Consider the following 19,237-nt stretch of genomic DNA (forward strand, 5'->3'; position numbering starts at 1 on the left):
ACTAGTTTAAGCAAAGAGTTCATTGGGAGATGGAAAGATGATCTCATTAAATCAGAATAATAAATGACATTTGATACCTATTATTTTTTAAGATGAAAAAATAATCTCCAAAATGACATTGAAGACATGACATGACATACAGTTATCCCTTGGTATGGGTAGGGGATTGTTACCAGGACCCCATAGATAGTAAAATCCGACAGTACTCAAGTCCCTTATATAAAATAGCATAGTATTCACATATAACCTATGCACGTCCTCTTGTATACTTTAAATTATCTCTGGATTACTTATAATACCTAATATAATGTAAATGCTATGTAAATAGTTGTAAATACAATGTAAATGTGATGTTGCTTAAGCAACACAGTTGCTGGCATGGCAAATTCAAGTTTTGTTTTCTGGAACTTTCTGGAATTTTTTTTCCTGAATATTTTCGATCTGCAGTTGGTTGAATCTGAGGATGCACAGTCTGTGGATTTGGAACCTGCAGATACAGAAGGCTGACTGGAATACATCTAATACCTAATATGCATGATCAAAATCCAGAATATTTCATCTGTGCATCACTAAGCTTATAATTCGTTAGGAGTACTCTCCTACCAGGTCCAGTTAAATAGATTTAAGACCTTTTTCAGATTAATGTTAGGTACATAATACAAATGTGTGCTTGTAAACAATCAAATGTGATGTGGTCAGTTAACACAATGAGATCACTGGAACTGGACTCATAACTAATTCTGTAGGCAGGCCAAATAACGAGATAATGAATAGACAATGAGGGACAGTTATGTAACTGCTAAAATAATTGTTGTTTCTCTTTGCTCTTCCAGTTCCCTGATAAGGAATGTTCAAGAAATTAAGTTCACTATGAACACATGTCTTTGTGTTAATAGTGTACATTTTTATTTTTAAATATTTATGTTTGCAAGTTATTTCATATACTTATAGAATGTGCACATGTGTGTGCACATAAAGCACAGATACCTTTTTTTTTCTTTCCGCTTTGGCTTCTTGTTTTCTTTTTTCTATCCTAAGAAGACTGCTTTCTCCTCTGTATGCTCTCCTAGTATGCCAACCTTTCTCAACAAATCCTGCTCCCTAGAATGCATCACCACTGCACATACTACCTTGAATTGATATTACTATTTATTGGGTTGGTCATAGTGTTCATTTTTAAAACAGAATCCAAAACATTATGTATATAGCTAAACGATCAGACAAGGTTTCCCCAAACATCCATAGAGGTAAGAGTATCACTTCTTGGGTAAGATCTTGGGTTTAGAGTTGCTTAGAAAAAATAGCCAACAGAACCAGTGTTTATTCTCTGGCAGCCACGGGACTGGCTTTATTTGCTTCTCTCCAGGGCCTGAGTTGCTAGTTATAGAAAGTAAGTGAAGAGGTTAGGTCAAAGTACATCAAAGTACATCTGTCAGACCTGCGTTTTATTCTCACCTCTATTACTGGCTGGGTGAACCTGTGTACGGAACTTTATTTCTCTGAGGACAGTGTTAGACTCACTGTCATCTCCTACAAGCATGAGTTCTTTTTCTTGTAGGGTGGGGAAGGCATTGAGAAAGTATGTATGGGAGTGGCCGTATTTTATACGCAAATATATGGGATGAGAAATGACTGTCTCCATCTAGCCTCATGTTCCAGAAATGGAACTTCTACCTCCGTATGTGCAACTGAGAATTATATGACTACAAAATGTGCTCACTGACAATATTCACATGAATTTAAAAGCTGTTTATAGCAGAATGCCAACTTTACAATAAGAAATGTATCTATCAAGCTGATAGTTACATTGACTGCTGTATTTTCTCCCCATTGGCATAGATAGAGATGTTGTTCAGTCGTATCCAACTTGTAGAGACCCCATGGACTGCAGCACGCCAGGCTTCCCTGTCCTTCACTATCTCTTGCCGTTTGCTGAAACTCATGTCCATTGAGTTGATGAGATATAGAGATAAGTATGGAGAAGGCAATGGCACCCCACTCCAGTACTCTTGCCTGGAAAGTCCCATGGACGGAGGAGCCTGGTAGGCTGCATTCCATGGGGTTGCTAGGAGTTGGACACGACTGAGCGACTTCAGTTTCACTTTTCATGCATTGGAGAAGGAAATGGCATCCCACTCCAGTGTTCTTGCCTGGACAATCCCAGGGACGGGGGAGCCTGGTGGGCTGCCGTCTATGGGGTCCCACAGAGTCGGACAAGACTGAAGCGACTTAGCAGCAGCAGCAGCAGCAGAGATAAGTATATGTGAAGAATAATTGTAACCAGTGAACTGGTTACCAAATGAATCTTGGTTCAGAACCAGGGAAACAGGTTGGCAGGTATAAATGACTGATTCAAAGCCATGGCATCCTAACGGACTCCTCTCTCTCTAGGCGTACAATTGCCACATGCTCTAGAGACCCATGCTCTTGGGCTGGGATCTTCTTACTCTGTTGGTGATGGAAAGGCACTGCCCATATTTGCCGCTTTGAATTTTCCTTTCTCTGTACCAACTTCTGATGGATAAGGAATGCTTCCTTGTAAGAAGTTTTAGATTCTTTGTAGAATAAAGCTCAAGTTTTAGCTGAAATACTGTTTATTAGTTTGCGAGGAAATACTAGATAATAATTGTATAAATGCTGTGCTGACTTTATCTGGAAGCGAGATTAAGTTTCAGCAACTTCTCTAAATGTGGTTCTGAAATATCATGAATACTTGATAAGCTCTCTCTATGAAAAGGAATACAGTGTTTTCACTCAGCATCATTATTATTTTTCAGTTTTTCCCTATAAGAATCCTTCCTCGAAATGTTTCTTTTTGGCAGAAGCTAACAGAATTATATAAAAAGATGAAAATCAATGAAAACAGAAATGCCATAATAATGGGTCCTGGGAATTACGGGACTGAGAACCTGGAAATCAAGCCCAGTTCAACATTCACAATAAAGGGATATGCCTTTATGTCTCATGTTCAGTGAGGGGTGGTGGTGAACGAGCAAGTGCATGGGAGTTTTATCTGGTTCTCTGCCCACTTAGTCCTTTGTCACACCAGAAAGTGATATAAGTTCACAGTTCTCCTGTACGGCTGTGTAAGGACATGCAGTTCTCAGAGGAAAATGATATGTTCAATGTAGAAGCTGCAGTATGGGTCAAAAAAATGTTAATAGGAAGGATAAATGCTATCTAAAAAGTTTCGGATTGGGAAAAGCCCTGGATTTTTCGGTATTGGAACCACTGCATATGAAGGAAGCTATAATGGCATTTCATTTGGGTATTTAGTTAGAGGGATTTTTAAAAGGGTGAAATTTGTATACTCTGTATATTACACTCATATTTTGAAATATTTCCATTATATGTGTATTTTTCCATTTTTATAACAGAGTGAGATGGCTAAAATCTCCCAATTTCTTTCTGTCTTCATTATATGAAAAGAATCCCCAGTATCCATTTAAGGGTCAAGTATATCTAAGTCAGAGTTACAATCCTGCACACTGAGGTGCTGATTCCTTTTATAACTGATATCCAAGCAAGTAGCCTGGGGATAATATTTCAATGACATTCCTCTGTGATAATGCTCCTTGTTGTAAAAAAAAAATCATTTTTAAAATTTCTATGCCTTGATTAAATAGATACTGTACAATACATCCCATAATGAATGACACAAATGAAAAAATATTACTCCATGATACATTGTGTTATTGGTAGATCTGATGAAATGGAGTTTATGGTTCAGTAAGTACATTTTTAATAAGAAAAGTTATTTTCATAAAATTCATATTATAGCACTTCCTGAATTTTTAGGTACTCTTTTAGTTTAAAGAATACATTTTGATTTTCAAACAGGCAGTTTATGGATTCTGAAAGAGTTTAAATACCTAACACACACAATATGTTTTAAATCATCTGCCTTTGACAGCTAATATGGCAGTATTTGGGCTTCACTGATAGCTTAGTTGGTAAAGAATCCGCACCCTGGTTTGATTCCTGGGTCGGGAAGATCCGCTGGAAAAGGGATAGGTTACCCACTTCAGTATTCTTGTGGTTCAGCTGCTAAAGAATCCTCCTGCAATGTGGGAGACCTGGGTTCAACCCCTGGGTTGGGAGGATCCCTGGAGAAGGGAAAGGCTGCCCACTCCAGTATTCTGGCCTGGAGAATTCTATGGACTGTATAGTCCTTGGGGTTGCAAAGAGTTGGACTCCACTGAGCAACTTTCACTTTCATGGCAGTATTTAGACTTTGAAATTTTGCCTGTGAAATTATGGCAGTGACCTTCTGCAAGTAATTTTTTTATCTTAGAATCCTTTGTTGGCTGAATAGAAGAGTCTTGGGGTCAATAAATGGAGGAGAATGGTATACTATAAATTATCATGAAAAGAAAGCACATTTTAATTGATTAAAAAATGTTGACTTATAAAATGACTGAACCTTTTGGTCCTTTGACTAAGATGAGAGTGGTGAAATATTGGAGGGATCTAACTGAGTCAGTGCCTAGGATGCTTAATTTTTTTTTTTTTTTTTTTTTACTGAGTATAATTGCTTTACAATGTTGTGTTAGTTTCTGCTGTCCAGTGAAGTGAATCACCTCTGTGCATACATACATGCTGTCCCTCTTTGAGCCTCCCTCCTGCCCCCTCCATCCCATCCCTCTGGGTCATCACAGAGCACCCGACTGAGCTCCCTGTGTTACACAGCAGCTTGCACTAGCTGTCTGGTTTACACATGTCTCACTCCTACTCGCCTAATTCATCCCACCCTCCCCTTCTGTTTCCTATGTCTGCGTCTCTATTCTTGCCCTGTGCCATTTTTCTAGATTCTGTATATATGTGTTAATATATGAGATTTTCTCTTTCTGACTGACTTCACTCTGTATGACACTCCAGGTCCATCCACATTTATACAAATGACCTTTCTGAGAATCTTGGACTGCAAATGCTGCACCCATTGAGAGAGGCAGTTTTGGGTATAACACAGTAGAGCACATTATGGGTAAATAATGCAAATGACAGTGTTGCAGAAGGTGTTTCCCTTTTTATTAAACCTTAACATGAGGTTTAATTATGTTAGGTGTGATTAGATTAGCATCGTCTCCATATAGGCAGCCACAGCAACCATCTCACTGATGCAAAAGTTGATAAGGAAAGGAAGAAATGAAGGCAGAAAAATAAAGATGGCAAAAGGAAGAGAGCCAGCTAGAAACTCTACAGTCACAAGTTATGCTGTGGGCAGAAGTCACTGATCAGATTTGCCTGCTCCTCCAGACTCTTGCCAAATGTAGTTATAAGCCTTTAGGTTCTTTATTTTACAGTTAAGATTTGAAACTCTGAAAATCTCAATATAACTTTTCTGTGTCATTGGACAAGTGCCACATGGTCATTTTATAGAAGGACCGTTTCTCACCCACATGGACCAGGGCTGAGGGAAAGGAGGATGGTTGATTTAAATACTCTAACTCAAAATTTACTGCGGATTTAAAATCTCTGACTTAATGTTGCATTAACTACCGGTGGCTGCTTTACTGCCTTTAAAACATGCATACATAATTGGATACTGTAATGCTTTGCGGGTAAAATAAATACCAACTCACACTAAAATAAATACTCTGCATGATGAAGTTCATGTAGACATAAATTAATCATTTACCAGTTAACCAATATGCACAGGAAAGAAATAGATCACTTATTAAAGGTTGCCTCATCTATAAAATGGGAAAATAAAATGCTGATATATTTTACAGTGGTGCTGTGAGGGAAAATATATAAAATTATTGCTAAGCAGTTTATAAACCATAAAATGCAGTATGAACATTAAATTAATAATATTTGTACTAATTCAGATTCAACACCCTCTGCATTAAATATATCTCTTTGCCTATTGAAGCATACATATAACCAAGCTGAGGCTTTTTATTTTAATTTTTATCAGTGTCTTTGGAATTCTGCAGAGCATCACAGGAGTTACTGCTTATGTTAAAAACTCCTCAGCACCAACATTTCCAAGAAAAAATTCTTGGCTGTTCACATCCCCAACTCCACTTTTTAAAGAGAACTTTAAAGTTCTCTCCCAAAGAGCCTGATGTCTTTCAACGTGTATAGACATCGTAGTTATGAAGCAGATATGGGTGTGAATTTTTTGATCAGGTGGAAGTGATGAACATGCTCTGTGACTTGGTTTATCCTAAATTATGAATTGAAGTTGGGAAGTGATGTGACGTTGGCGGGGAGGGGCATCACGTCTCTGCAGATTGCGTTGAACAGATCTGAGCTGGAAATGTTCTGTGCTGGGACAGGAGTGCAGCTCAAATAGCAGGGTTTTGGGGATATCATGCCGCTCAAAACGTTACAGGCTTTAGAGATAAATCAAGCTCCTGTGTCTCAGCTCGAGTCCAGAAATGTTGTTCAAGGGCACAAGGGAGAACTATGCAGCAGAAAACATATTTCCCTTACTCTTCTACCTTTTCTTGCTCTTCCTCTTTAATGGAGTCTTATTATTTAGAAGACCAACTTGTACCAAAATGTGCTGTAATCCACTCAGCACATTTTTAACATTGTCAGGTGTCCCTTTGACTCTCAATGATAAAACACATCGGCATTTCTCCACTCACTTCCCTTTTATAGGGGCCGTTAATATAGAAATACCTCCTCATCTTCCACTATGAAATGACAAATGGCTGGCTGGAGAAATCTGAAATACTGCCAGACCTTCCCTATGTATCATGTGTCACCAGCAATAATAAACAGTGACTAATCTTTGGTCATGAACTATATTTATGGCTTTCTTGTCATCAGGAGGTAGGTATTTTCTCAAATCAGGTTTAAGGCTCTATATTTACATTAGGAACATGTGTGCTAGAAAAAAATCTACCTAAGTCCAAAGGAAAATAACCCTCCCACTGTCTTTCATTTAACTGTTTGTAGAACTTGGCATTTCCATGTATCTCTTTTTTCCATCAGGATTCCCCCAGGAGTGTTGTGATCAGGAATCTAATCTATCCCAGTCCCTTTACCATTTTGGTGATAATGGTCTCCTTGTCTAATGGGAAAAGTAACAGGAAAAGGAATATGGCTAAAATGCATACCTCTCCCACTTGAAGTTTATCAGAGATCAAAAGGAAACACAGTGAAACTATTTCCTAAATCCTAATCTTGGTTAAGGGGATTGACATTTTCCTAAAGGAACAGAGCACCAGAAGAAAAAACGGAAGAGGCAAATTAAGGCTTTGAAAGAAACTAAGATCAGTAAGGCAACAATTCTACTTTAGTTCAATGTAACTAATATCAGCTGTCTGCTAGATACCAGCCCAAACCAACAAAAAACACTGCCCTCATGGAGCTTACATTCTAGTCCTGGGAGACAGACAAGAAATAAATGAGTAATAAATAAGTCAGTTATACAGTTTATCAGATGATGGTGGTTATCATGCTGAGAAACATATCAGGGAGGGAAAATAGGGATTGTGGGAAGGGGTTGCATCTTACAAGGGTGATCAGTGAAGAGTGTACTGAGGAGTCAACATTTGAGGAAAGACTTGAAGGAGAGGAAAGAGCAGGTCATGTGGGTTCCCTAGGAAGGATGTCCCAGATAGGACAGAGCATGTGCAAAGGCCCTGAGGCAGGAACATGCCTCCTGTGCTGGCAGAACTGTAGGGAAGCCAGAGCAGTTGTGAAACAGAGAAGGACCCTTTAGTCCTTTCCCCCAGCCCCCATGTCCTCAGCCTGCTTCTTGCCCATGGAAAAGCTTTAGCCAAAGTGAAAAGTGAAAGTGTTAGCAATTCAGTCATGTCCAACTCTTTGCAACCCCATGGACTGTAGCTTGCCAGGTTCCTCTGTCCATGGGATTCTCTAGGCAAGAATTCTGGAGTGGGTAGTCATTCCCTTCTCCAAGGGATCTTCCTGACCCAGGGACTGAACCAGGTCTCCTACATTGCAGGCAGATTCTTTACCACTGAGCCAACAGGGAAACCAAACATTAAGTTTAATCACAGAAGTGAGAAAATGCCTAACAAAAGAAAAGCAGTCAAACAGGACAAAGCATTAATGGTTAGTAAGCAAAGTTACCTTTAGTTCCTTCTCAAGGGCTATAGATAATATTCTGAGCCCTATCCTGTGAGGTTGTGAGTTATACTAAAACCCCCACCAGGTGGAAGATGTTAACTACATGATGACCAGACCGTAGCCATGATGTAAGCTGCCACAATTCCTAAAACTGGCCTCAAGGAAATGGAAACAAACTGACCCTGGAGCTGAATATTAATTGTACTTATAACAATCAACATGATACTGGTAATCGTCACAGACCACTGGTGACCATTTCAAGATGACTGTCAGAGCTGACCGTGCTGTTTCAGCATGAAGCCCCCTCCCTCTGCCTATGAAAGCTCCTGCCCACTGGATGTAGTTGGGAGAAGTGGGGAGGGAATTGGCCTTTGAAAGACAGGAGTTTGCCTTCTCCTCTGGTTGCTGACATCCAAAAGAAAGCAAACTTTCCTTTCCATCAGCCTTGCCTCTTTAATGTCTTTTGAGCAGCCAGCAGCCAGACCCCACTTTTGGTTACAATTAGAGTGGATTTAATGTGGAGGTGGATGGCAGGAAGAGAGGGTGGACCTGGTAGGCTGAAACATAGGTGGGCTGACACATAGAGGACCATTGTTAGGCTCTAGATTTTACTCTGATTGAAACAGGGAATCACTGGAGAGTTTTGAGTCAAGGAGCAGAATGACCTGACTTATATTTTATTGGTAGATTGGGAGTTTGGGATTGACATGTACATCTGCTATGTTTAAAATAGATAACCAACAGGGACCTACTGTATAGCACAGGGAACACTGCTCAATATTTTGTAATAACCTAAATGGAAAAAGAATCTGAAAAAGAAGAGATACGTGTGTATGTGTAACTGATTCACTTTATTGTATACCTGATACTAACACAACATTGTTAACTGTACTCCAATATAAAAGAAAAAGTAAAAAAAAAAAATACACTCTAGGGTGCAAAGGTGGAAGCAAGGAGATAAACTAATTAAAATGAAAAATTCAACTCTCCTGTCTGTGTAAGTTTAATGAATATGAACCAGAAATTAAGAGACAAGAGTTGAAAATTATATGCAAAGACATTGAAGTTGTAACTACACAAAGTTAAAACTGGTTGGAAGAGAGAGTTCAATAAAGCAGTCGATTCATTTCCTCAGCACCAAATGTCAGGTTTGAAAATATTTTAGAATAAATTCATGAATAACCAGTGATTAAACAAATGTAAATTTTGGGAACATTGAATATCTATTGCTAGTGTTGCTGCTGCTAAGTCGCTTCAGTCTTGTCTGACTCTGTGCGACCCCATAGACGGCAGCCCACCAGGCTCCCCCATCCCTGGGATTCTCCAGGCAAGAACATTGGAGTGGGTTGCCGTTTCCTTCTCCAATGCATGAAAGTGAAAAGTGAAAGTGAAGTCGCTCAGTCGTGTCTGACTCTTCATGACCCCATGGACTGCAGCCTACCAGGCTCCTCTGTCCATGGGATTTTCCAGGCAAGAGTACTAGAGTGGGTTGCCATCGCCTTCTCCAGATCTATTGCTAAGTAATAGATTTAAAAAAAAACTCCCTCCTTAACATGGGGTCTGGGTTATGAAAATAAACAAATGCCTATTATGATGTTGGAATTGTCTCTTCAAGTACTTTTTGGTCCTGGAAGACAAAAAAACCACAAAAGACCACCCAAGAAACAAAAATCAAGACCTTTCATTTGGAACTTAAGGAAACTTGAAAAGTTAAGAATGTAAATCAGCAAGAAAAATGAAGGGAGTCATAGTTCAGACTATTTGTGTTTTTATTTTCAAATTTAAAACATGACTAATGGGAAGAAAAAAATAGTTGAGTCTTCTTCAAGAAACAAAGAAACGGAGAAATAAAAATTCTGATAGAAGGTGAATTTAGCTTTGCAATCATCCTTCCTGGCAGTCAGAATTATTAGGTTATGAAACAGAGCTCTTTCCATTTCTCCTGGGCGGTTTAGGTTTGGAACAAATTGGACCTGAAAAAGTGTCAAAATTCACAGTAGGAGTGCCTACTCAAAGCACCATTTCTCTCTGAAGTAGGTTACTACGTTCACCTAGGGAAATTTCTATTGAATTATAATTAGGTGGCTAATTAAAAAGTGGATTACCAACTATATTAAAATATGAGAGGAAAATGTGCACATCATTCATTCTTTAATTTAGAAAATCCACTGCTTCTTTAAAAAATTCTCACTGGAAATTTCCATATATAATACCCATGTTTTCTTTTTTTCTTTTAAATCAAATTTATTGAAGCAAGTCTAGGATTTTGTTAGTTGAGGTAATAGAACTAATTTAAGCTTCCCCATTAATAAAAAACTTGCCTCTACATCATAGTTATCATTCTTTAGAATGAGAACTGCTGGCTCTGAAAAATAGTGCAAGGTTCCTAGAAGAAATAATAATAATGAAAATAATAACGGCTACCATTTAGTCACTGCTAATATATATTAAATTCTAGATGTCTCATTTAATTCTCAGTAACTCTATATTACTGAGAGAATTACAGTTGTCACCTAACATACCTATTACCCATGTTACAGTAATTTTATGCCTATTAAACAGATAAGGGAACTAAGCTCAGAGAAGTTAGGCAAATTATTCAAAATCACAGAGCTTAATGGTGTGAAATTCAAGCTCAGATCTTTTTGACCTAAGAAAGTGAAAGTCGCTCAGTCTTGTCTGACTCTTTGACACCCCATGGACTATACAGTCCATGGAATTCTCCAGGCCAGAATACTGGAGTGGGTAGCCTTTCCCTTCTCCGGGGCATCTTCCCAACCCAGGGATCGATCCCAGGTCTCCCACATTGCAGGTGGATTCTTTACCAGCTGAGCCATAAGGGAAACCCAAGAATACTGGAGTGGGTAACCTATCCCTTCTCCAGTGGATCTGCCCAATCCAGGAATCAAACCAGGATCTCCTGCAGTGCAGGTGGATTCTTTACCAAAACAATCTTGTATTAAGCAAGAATTTTGCCTTCCTTAAAATGTTTTAACATTAAGCTAAAACTATATGGTTGCAGTCAACTGGTTTTGAAACTGATACTGTTCATGTACCGTATAAGCAGTTAATCAGGATCTTTTATTAATGAGAAGACCATATTTCCTAGCCATTTGTCCAAACATCAGTTTATTTTATAAAGTAAATGATTGTCAGGAGACTCCTCAGCTATTACTAACAGCAGAAATTAAAAAGTAAAAGTCACCTGTTACTATAGGTTATTTGTCTTTCCCTATTTTCTTCTAATTTCTAAGAAAGTAAAAATTAAATGATAGCCCTTGAACTTTGGTACGATACAATTTATAAGCCTTAGTCACATATTAAGTGGGTCAGTCTGTTTCTAAAAACACTTAAAAATTGGCCACCCCAAGTAGATGACTTAGCAGACAGGCACAACTGACTGCTGGGATGGGCTTCCTGAATCGCTCACTCAGTCCCCATACCAGGCAGGTGACTTGGAGTCCTTTCTCAAATAATGACAGCCATAACATCATAACTATGCTGACTTTTATTGGAGAGCCTGTTGTATGTCAGACACTGTGCTCATTGCATATATTACTTCACTTTGCTCCAGGATTTCTCAGTTGTGGTTCCACCTTTTGGGCTGGATGAGTTTTTCCTTGTGGGGGGGTGGGGGTGGGGATGGGGTATCCTGTGCATCCTAGGAAGATTTGAAACATCCTTGGCCTCTACTCTCCAGATGTCAGCACACATACCCGCTCCAGTTGTGATAGCCGAGGCCATCTCCAGACATTGCTAAATGTCTCCTGAAGGGCAGAATCACCCCTAGTTGAGAGAGAGCCTCTCTGTTTTACTCCCTCAACAACTTGAGGGAGATTAGTACTATTAGATTAGTAATATGACTGATGAGGAAACTGTGACTACAAGAGGTTTAAGGCTCGCAGTTAGTAAATTACAGAGCACATAGATCGCCTATCTCTTGAATGCTATTTTTCTATGGTTGAAACTCATAAGTGAAGATCTGCCCTCTTTCCCCCCCTCTTTTTTTTTTTTTTAATTTATTGGACTGTACCAGATCTTAGTTGCAGCATGTGAGATCTAGTTCCCTGATCAGGGATTGAACCTGCGCCTCCTTCATTGAGAGTGTGACATCCTACCCACTGGGCCACCAGGGAAGTCCCTTTCCCACCCTCTTCACGCCTGTATTTCACTGTGGGGTGGAGCAGTGGGAAAGAAGAGATGGTGCATGTGCACAGAATTTCTGTTCTACAGATTAATTCCTCTTTAATTGGAATTTTGAAAACTAATGAAAAAAATTACAAGTGTTACATGATCCATTCTCAGGGTTTTTGAATCGATCTGATTTAATTCTTCCCAATTAGCATGCCATTATGGAGGAGTATTATGTTGAGAATCAATATTACACTAAACACTAATATTTTATTCAGTATTAAAAATTTATACAAATGGTAATACAAGTGCTTTATTCCTACTTTCTCTAAATGAGAAGAAATGCTTCCTTAGGGCAATTCCAGCTACAAAGAAAATGTTATCTTCTGAGGAGACTATTGGTATTACATTTGACATAGATCATTGCTTACATGAATCAGTAAGATTTAATTGAATGAAATTTATTTTATTGTAAAGTGTATATATTTTTCAGGATGTCAGATTGTTTTCATGACAATAAAATGACATTATTGTGCAGTACTGCTAAACCGGACATAATATAACATTATGATTGTAGGATATCATATTTTTCTTCTTTTTTTTTCTATTACTACCCTTTTTTGAGTTAGATATAGTCTTAGACTGGAATTTGAATCTATATCCAGATTCTGCATCTTACATCTTCTTTGCAAAGAGGAATTAATAAGCCTAATAGATAAACAGTATACTAGAGAAACATCTAATAAATAACCACCTAGAAAGAGGTCAGTGAGGTGTGGTTTAAAACAGATATTTCAAATCTGCTTTCCGAACTGGGTCCCTTTGCACCTCTCTCAGCATCTGGCCTTGCCGTGCTTTTTGGTTTTAGACCCTGGGTCCCCTGCATGCATCCTCCCGTTCTCCCTCTCCCCTCCCTTCATCTCGCCTGTCCGTCTGTTGCTTCTCCCCCCACAACTTCAATAGCTTCTTCAAACTTCCAAACTAGGGTAGCACCATGAGATTACCATAGTTTTGATCCCAGGAATGCATTTATGATTTTTTAAATAACTTACATACTTAAATTCCCAATTTCTCTTATATTTTAAAATCATAAGGAAACTATGCCTTTTAAAACATACCTAACTTTGTGAATTACTATACTTTGTTCTTCAGTATTAGAAAAGTTTTGCTCCATATTTTAGTAATCTCCCAGTTGGGTTGGCAGGATCAGTATGTTAATATGCACATACTTTGAAAAAGCTAGTCTCCAGGAAAAGGATGCTTATAATTCCAAAGGCATATTAGAAGTTAAAAACTGCCATGCAAAATCTAAGCAGGAAAAAGAAACACTGATTAAATAAAGCTAACTGAAAAATTAGAAATTGAAGGTATGTTCAGCATGGCAATCACAGTTACAAACAGGAAAATTTAAACTAAGAAAACATTTAATTGGTTGACTTTCCTAAAATATTGATTGGACTTCATTAATAAGCATTTTATGCATATGGCTATTCTGAAAGTTTCTTTAAAAATGAAAGACTTGGGCCTTAATGAGACATATTATCACACGAACATATTTGAATCTGGCTTATGAAAAATAGGACTTTAGAATTTAAAATGTGTGCCTAAAATGCAAATATATTTAATTAACTGAAAACCCATAAGACAGGACTTCTTCAAATAAGCAATTACTTCAGGGACTAATCGTGTAAATAGGATCCTGATTCATTAACACAAATACCCATATGAGAGAAGGATAAGAAAATTTTATTCTTTAGGTTATTTATGCACACGTGGTAATATCTCATTAATTTAAGACTTCAATAAATTTAAAATCTTTTGATAATTTGCTCATGAGCTGGGCTGATGTTTACCTTTTTTTGCAAACATTTTATTTATAGGTAGATAACATATGGTGTTTTAAACATTTATTTTCAATCTTATGTACACTTTTTAGACAGAATAAGCTATTTTCAATGAACCTCAGGCACTTTACAAGCTCCTACATACACCCAATCTATATGCTAATAACAAAATGTTCATATGATTCATTGTAAGAGGTCTCCTTACAATGGAGAAATCTCCTTAAGGATTTCTGTTTTATAATGTTTTGTTGAAGTTACTATATGTAGTTTAAAGTAATAAAAACCACATTTGTTTAAAGTTATCTGTAATTCAGCCTTCCCACACATTCAAATATGACCACCTCCCTAATTCATTAGAAAAAATGAAATTTTGCAACATTCACAGCTACACATCTAGAGAGAATTTTCCTTTTAAATATGCACTAGAACATATACAGAAAAAATACAATGAAGTGTGAAAATAAATGATTTTGTGAGTGTGGACAAAGGAGAGTAAAGTGTCTCAAAGCAACTTAAGTCCTGTAGGCACAATACACTGGTGAAAACTCAGTAAAATAGCCCTTTCCTCAAAAGGTGATGTTACTCACTCGGGGTGACTGAGTTCTAATCACTTGCTTGCAAAATGATAATAAGTTTTTCCAATTAAAGACAGTCAGTTCCTAGGCCAAAGGGGTGGATGCTCCAAACTAGGACATCTGGGATGAAGAGAAATGCCACAGCACAGATCTGGCATTTCTAAATCTTCCTTGTTTGTGGCCATGACTTTTCAGCATCCACATGTCAATTTTCTGCACAAGATGCTACTGTAAAGAATCTTAAAATTGTTTATAAAGCAAGTAGAAGAATTCTTTTATTTTAATGACCAAAACTCATTACGTAGAACAAAATGACTCAAAATTCTAAACCAGATAATATATATTTCATATTGACACAAACCACAACTGAGCGAATAAATTGAACATTCTCTTTTCTATGAAACACACCGATGGCAAATCTAGATATTAGAAGTCATGCCATCTTCACACAAGAAGTAGCTCCATTTGTTTTTAATATTGTGAGAAGATTAGAACTATCCATATTAGTAGTTACTTACCATACAAAGGGGAAAAATAAGCTCCAATTCCATTTTCATGACTTAATCAAGAATATTTGCTGAAAGAGGACTCTTATCGTGTGTTTCTGGATGGTTACGCAACCTGGGTAGGAGATACAAACACAGAATGTTTCATCATCAAGGAGAAAACTTCTCAAGAAATACTAGTTTGTTCTATCAGTGATTTCTCATCTGAACGAGTGCTATCCCAGCCAACTGTATGCTATTTACAAATCAATCAGGTGCCCACGAGAGTTTGAGCAAGAGAGGCTGGAATGACTACCCCCATTAGGGGAAGAAGACCTGGGGCTGCATCCCACTGGGTATTTGCATGAAGTGAAGGCCCTTCACTTCACTCAGGCTCGGTTCTTCATCTGCCTTGTAGGGTACTAATGCCAGCTATTTGAGGGACTGCTCTCACAAGCAAATGAGACAATGAGTAGAAAGATGTTTAGTCAACAGTAAAACTGTTTCATTTATTTATACTCTGACTCTGTTGTAAGGATCTGAGGTGGCTTCCAAAAAGAAAAATAATGAAATGTGAGTAAAAATAAGAAAACAGGGACTTCCCTGGAGGTCCAATGTTTAAGACTCAGTAGGTTCAATCCCTGGTTGGGGATTTAAGATCCCACATGCCTTGAAGTGTGACCAAGGAAAAAAAAAAAGGGTTGAGAGTCAAAAAGGAAGAAGTATACATGCTACCTACATTGGTTAGCACTTGATGGAAGGTATAAAGTTTCTTGGTAATTTAGGGAAAAGGAAGACACAGTTTCTTCTTAATCTTCTATTAAAGAGGAAAAGATACATTACTTCCCCTAAAGAAGCCAAGTATTTTATCCTCTTGATATGAAATTCATCAAAAATTTAAAGCATGTAAAACATGATACAGGGGCATTGAAATAAAATGGATTATTCTATTTAACAGGAATAGGGCTGACGACTATGAAAACTGAAGGGCAAAATACTACTTTTTCTTGTTTGTGCTGGGTCTTTGTTGCAGCATGCAGGCTTCTCTAGTGGCGCATGAATTTAGATGCCCTGCAGCTTGTGGGATCTTAGTTCCTTGACTGGGGATCAAACCTGAAGCTCAGAAACAGGGTACTTTTGCTTGGAGGCAGTGCATGCCAATGGCACCCCACTCCAGTACTCTTGCCTGGAAAATCCATGGACGGAGGAGCCCGGTGGGCTGCAGTCCATAGGATTGCTGGGAGTCGGAGACGACTGAGAGACTTCACTTTCACTTTTCACTTTCATGCATTGGAGAAGGAAATGGCAACCCACTCCAGTGTTCTTGCCTGGAGAATCCCAGGGACGGGGCAGCCTGCTGGGCTGCTGTCTAGGGGGTCGCACAGAGTCGGACAGGACTGAAGTGACTTAGCAGCAGCAGCAGCAGCAGTGCATGCCAAGTTGCTTCAGTCGTGTCCCACTCTTTGTGACCCCATGGACTATAGCCCTCTAGGCTCCTCTGTCCATGGGATTCTCCAGGCAAGAGTACTGGAGTGAGTTGCCATTTCTTCCTCCAGGGGATCTTCCTGACCCAGGGATCGAACCCACGTCTCTTAACGTCTCCTGCAGTGACAAGGGGGTTCTTTACCACTAGGGCCATCTATTACTGCTATGAAAATTGTCTTACTCCTAGAGGCACACCTGAAGCTTGAATTAGGGAAATCCTAACTATAAGCACAATTCACTCCCAAGTAACAAGTCATCCAAATCTCTTCCCTTGCCACGCCTTCCTAACAAACACATAGGAGCTCCTGAGCTGAAGTCACGTTCTCAACGGTGAGGAGAAATTTCTGAAGGAAGTCACTGATGGCTTGCGACCCTAGGCCAGTCAGTGTTCATTAATATAAATAGGGGGTAAAGCGGCAAAGATAATGAGGCCAAATATGATATAGAACTGACTGCCGCACAGCCCATTTTGTGGGGCCATTTCAAAAGGGAAAGGATGAGAAAGGGAAAGGTATATGATCTTATGATCACACTGTAAGTGAAACACATCCCAGCACGAGGCTCTTCCTTGAAATCCACATGTTTTCCTGACTTCCTTGAAATCTCACTTAAAAAACTTTTTTTTTCTTTGAGTCTCTGAGCAAGTAATATCTGGTCTTTCTGTTGTACCACTTGGAACACACTACATAAGAGTTCATATGCACTGAAATGTTTGTAGATTTTCCACCTTCTCTGCTGTCAGGAAGCCCAGCTCCAAGTAAAATGTATGTACTATTAAAAAAAAATTATCTTCTTGGCTCCGATGCATGGCATGTGGGATCTTAGTTCCCTGACCTGGGATTGAGCCCATGTCCCTTGCATTGGAAGCATGGAGCCTTAACCACTGAACCACCAGAGAAGTCCCAGTCTCACAGGAAACTCCTCTCAATTTTTTTCTTCTGGCTCCTCTACTTCCTCCCCTGAAGCATGGGCCTTCCTTCAGATTCTCCACCTGGCAGCGATTTCATTCACACCCACAGCTTAAGTTGTCTTTTTGGACGCTTCTCCAGGCTGGATCCTCCTCCCCAGCATCTTCTGAATTTGCTTTTCTTTTCCTGCCTAACATCAATGGTGCTGCCACCCTCTGTGGCTTGAACACTTGGAGTCATCTTCAGTCTTCTCCTCCATCGCTGCACCTTCGTACAGAACATACCACCTGACTATAGCCACTTGGCACACAAATGTCATTTCCCTTTTACATGTCAAAGGCCACTACGATCAATAATACATCTCGCCTCCATCATCTCCCTTCCAGGTGGTGGCCTCTTTTCTCATGCACCCCTACGTCCGGTCACCATCATTTCCCAGGTTTCAGGGTGGATCCCGGTTTTCTTCCTAAAGCCTCATGCTTCCCCACTTGCTCGAAAACGTCCAATATTTCTTTAGTCCCTAGCAGATCAACTCTAAAACTTCTCAGCAGAGAAGTTTCCAATAGCTGAGATCAGTACACTGACCACATTTAACATGACCTTTCTAGTCCTACTAAACCATTTCCCCTCTCTGTAGCCCTCTCCCCAAAAGCTGTTTCCTGCCTCCATGACTTTGTTACTAGCTTTCTGCTTCTGAAATGTTCATCTCTTAACACCCAGTTCAGACACTGCCTCTTTCAGGCATTGTCCTGGATTCTTGAGTAGAACCCATGTACCCTCCTCTACAAACCCAAAGATCCTTAAATGTTCTCTCACTACAAGATTCATATTTATAATACTCTGGCTTTATTTTCAATAGCTATAAATACAGCAGTGCAAAGAGCTCTCAGAAAGTGTATAATCTAGCTAGGGAAACCCTGCTTTACTCACATTTCTAACTTCCATGGTGTAGTATTTCATGCTTGAATGCTGTGAATGCTATATAAATAATAGGTGATTAGATGGTTTTTAAACGTCAGATAGCACCATGGAATGCTCTGAACACAGGGGTAAGACACCATTTTAGAAACTCTTTTCTGAGTAAGCAGCAGTAGCAAGACTGCCCAAATTTTGAAGACAAAAGTAATGAAAGAGGACCAAGAAAAAGCCCCAATATAGGTAGAAGTGTTACTTCTCTCTCTCCATTATTTTTAACAAATTTGTTTGATCAGTTGGTAAAAGTCAAGTAAGTGTTTATACCTGAGGATAAACGTTGCATTTTTAAAAAATCAGATCACAGAATAGTCCTTAGGCGTTTGAGATTATTACACAGAATATATCTTATGGCAAATTGCCCATTAGGGATCGAAAATGTCTTTCCAGTCGGTGCCTGTCGCCCTGCTTCATACACATAAGATAGTTTCCTGTTCGTTGAATGCATGAGCGCTGAGTCATCCACTTCTCTCTCGGCAGCTGCCCCACAGCCAAACCATTGTAAATAATTACCACGCTCTTCTTTCCTTACTTCCTGTCTGGTCTGCAGCTCACACCACCTGAGTCTCACCTCTGCCTTATTTCAGTGCTCACTGTGCAGGACCCTCCCTCCACTCCGCTCCCTTAGGGTGGGCTCACTCTTTGGTGCTGTCGAGGGACAAGGAGGGAAGTTAAGGCTGCCACTCATGCCACAGAAGCTGCTGAGAACATTCTCTGTAATGTCTCTGCCCACGGCCTCTCCCTTCCCCCAGCAACGAATGCAATGGGTGAGGCCGGGCAACGCTGCT

The 19,237-nt window shown here is 39.2% G+C and overlaps 1 protein-coding gene across 2 annotated transcripts in view; it reads right to left on the minus strand.

Annotated features, from left to right (window-relative positions):
• The window catches only part of RHOBTB1 (Rho related BTB domain containing 1), a 141,828-nt gene that overhangs the window by 109,814 nt on the left and 12,777 nt on the right, over positions 1 to 19,237 (minus strand). For both annotated transcript variants that reach the window (XM_005226310.5, XM_015460981.3), the window contains one exon: positions 15,118 to 15,220. The gene's annotated coding sequence lies outside the window, so the exon portion shown is untranslated. The remainder of the gene's footprint in view (positions 1 to 15,117; positions 15,221 to 19,237) is intronic.

Source organism: Bos taurus, chromosome 28, assembly GCF_002263795.3.
Source record: "Bos taurus isolate L1 Dominette 01449 registration number 42190680 breed Hereford chromosome 28, ARS-UCD2.0, whole genome shotgun sequence".
Lineage (NCBI taxonomy): Eukaryota > Metazoa > Chordata > Mammalia > Artiodactyla > Bovidae > Bos > Bos taurus.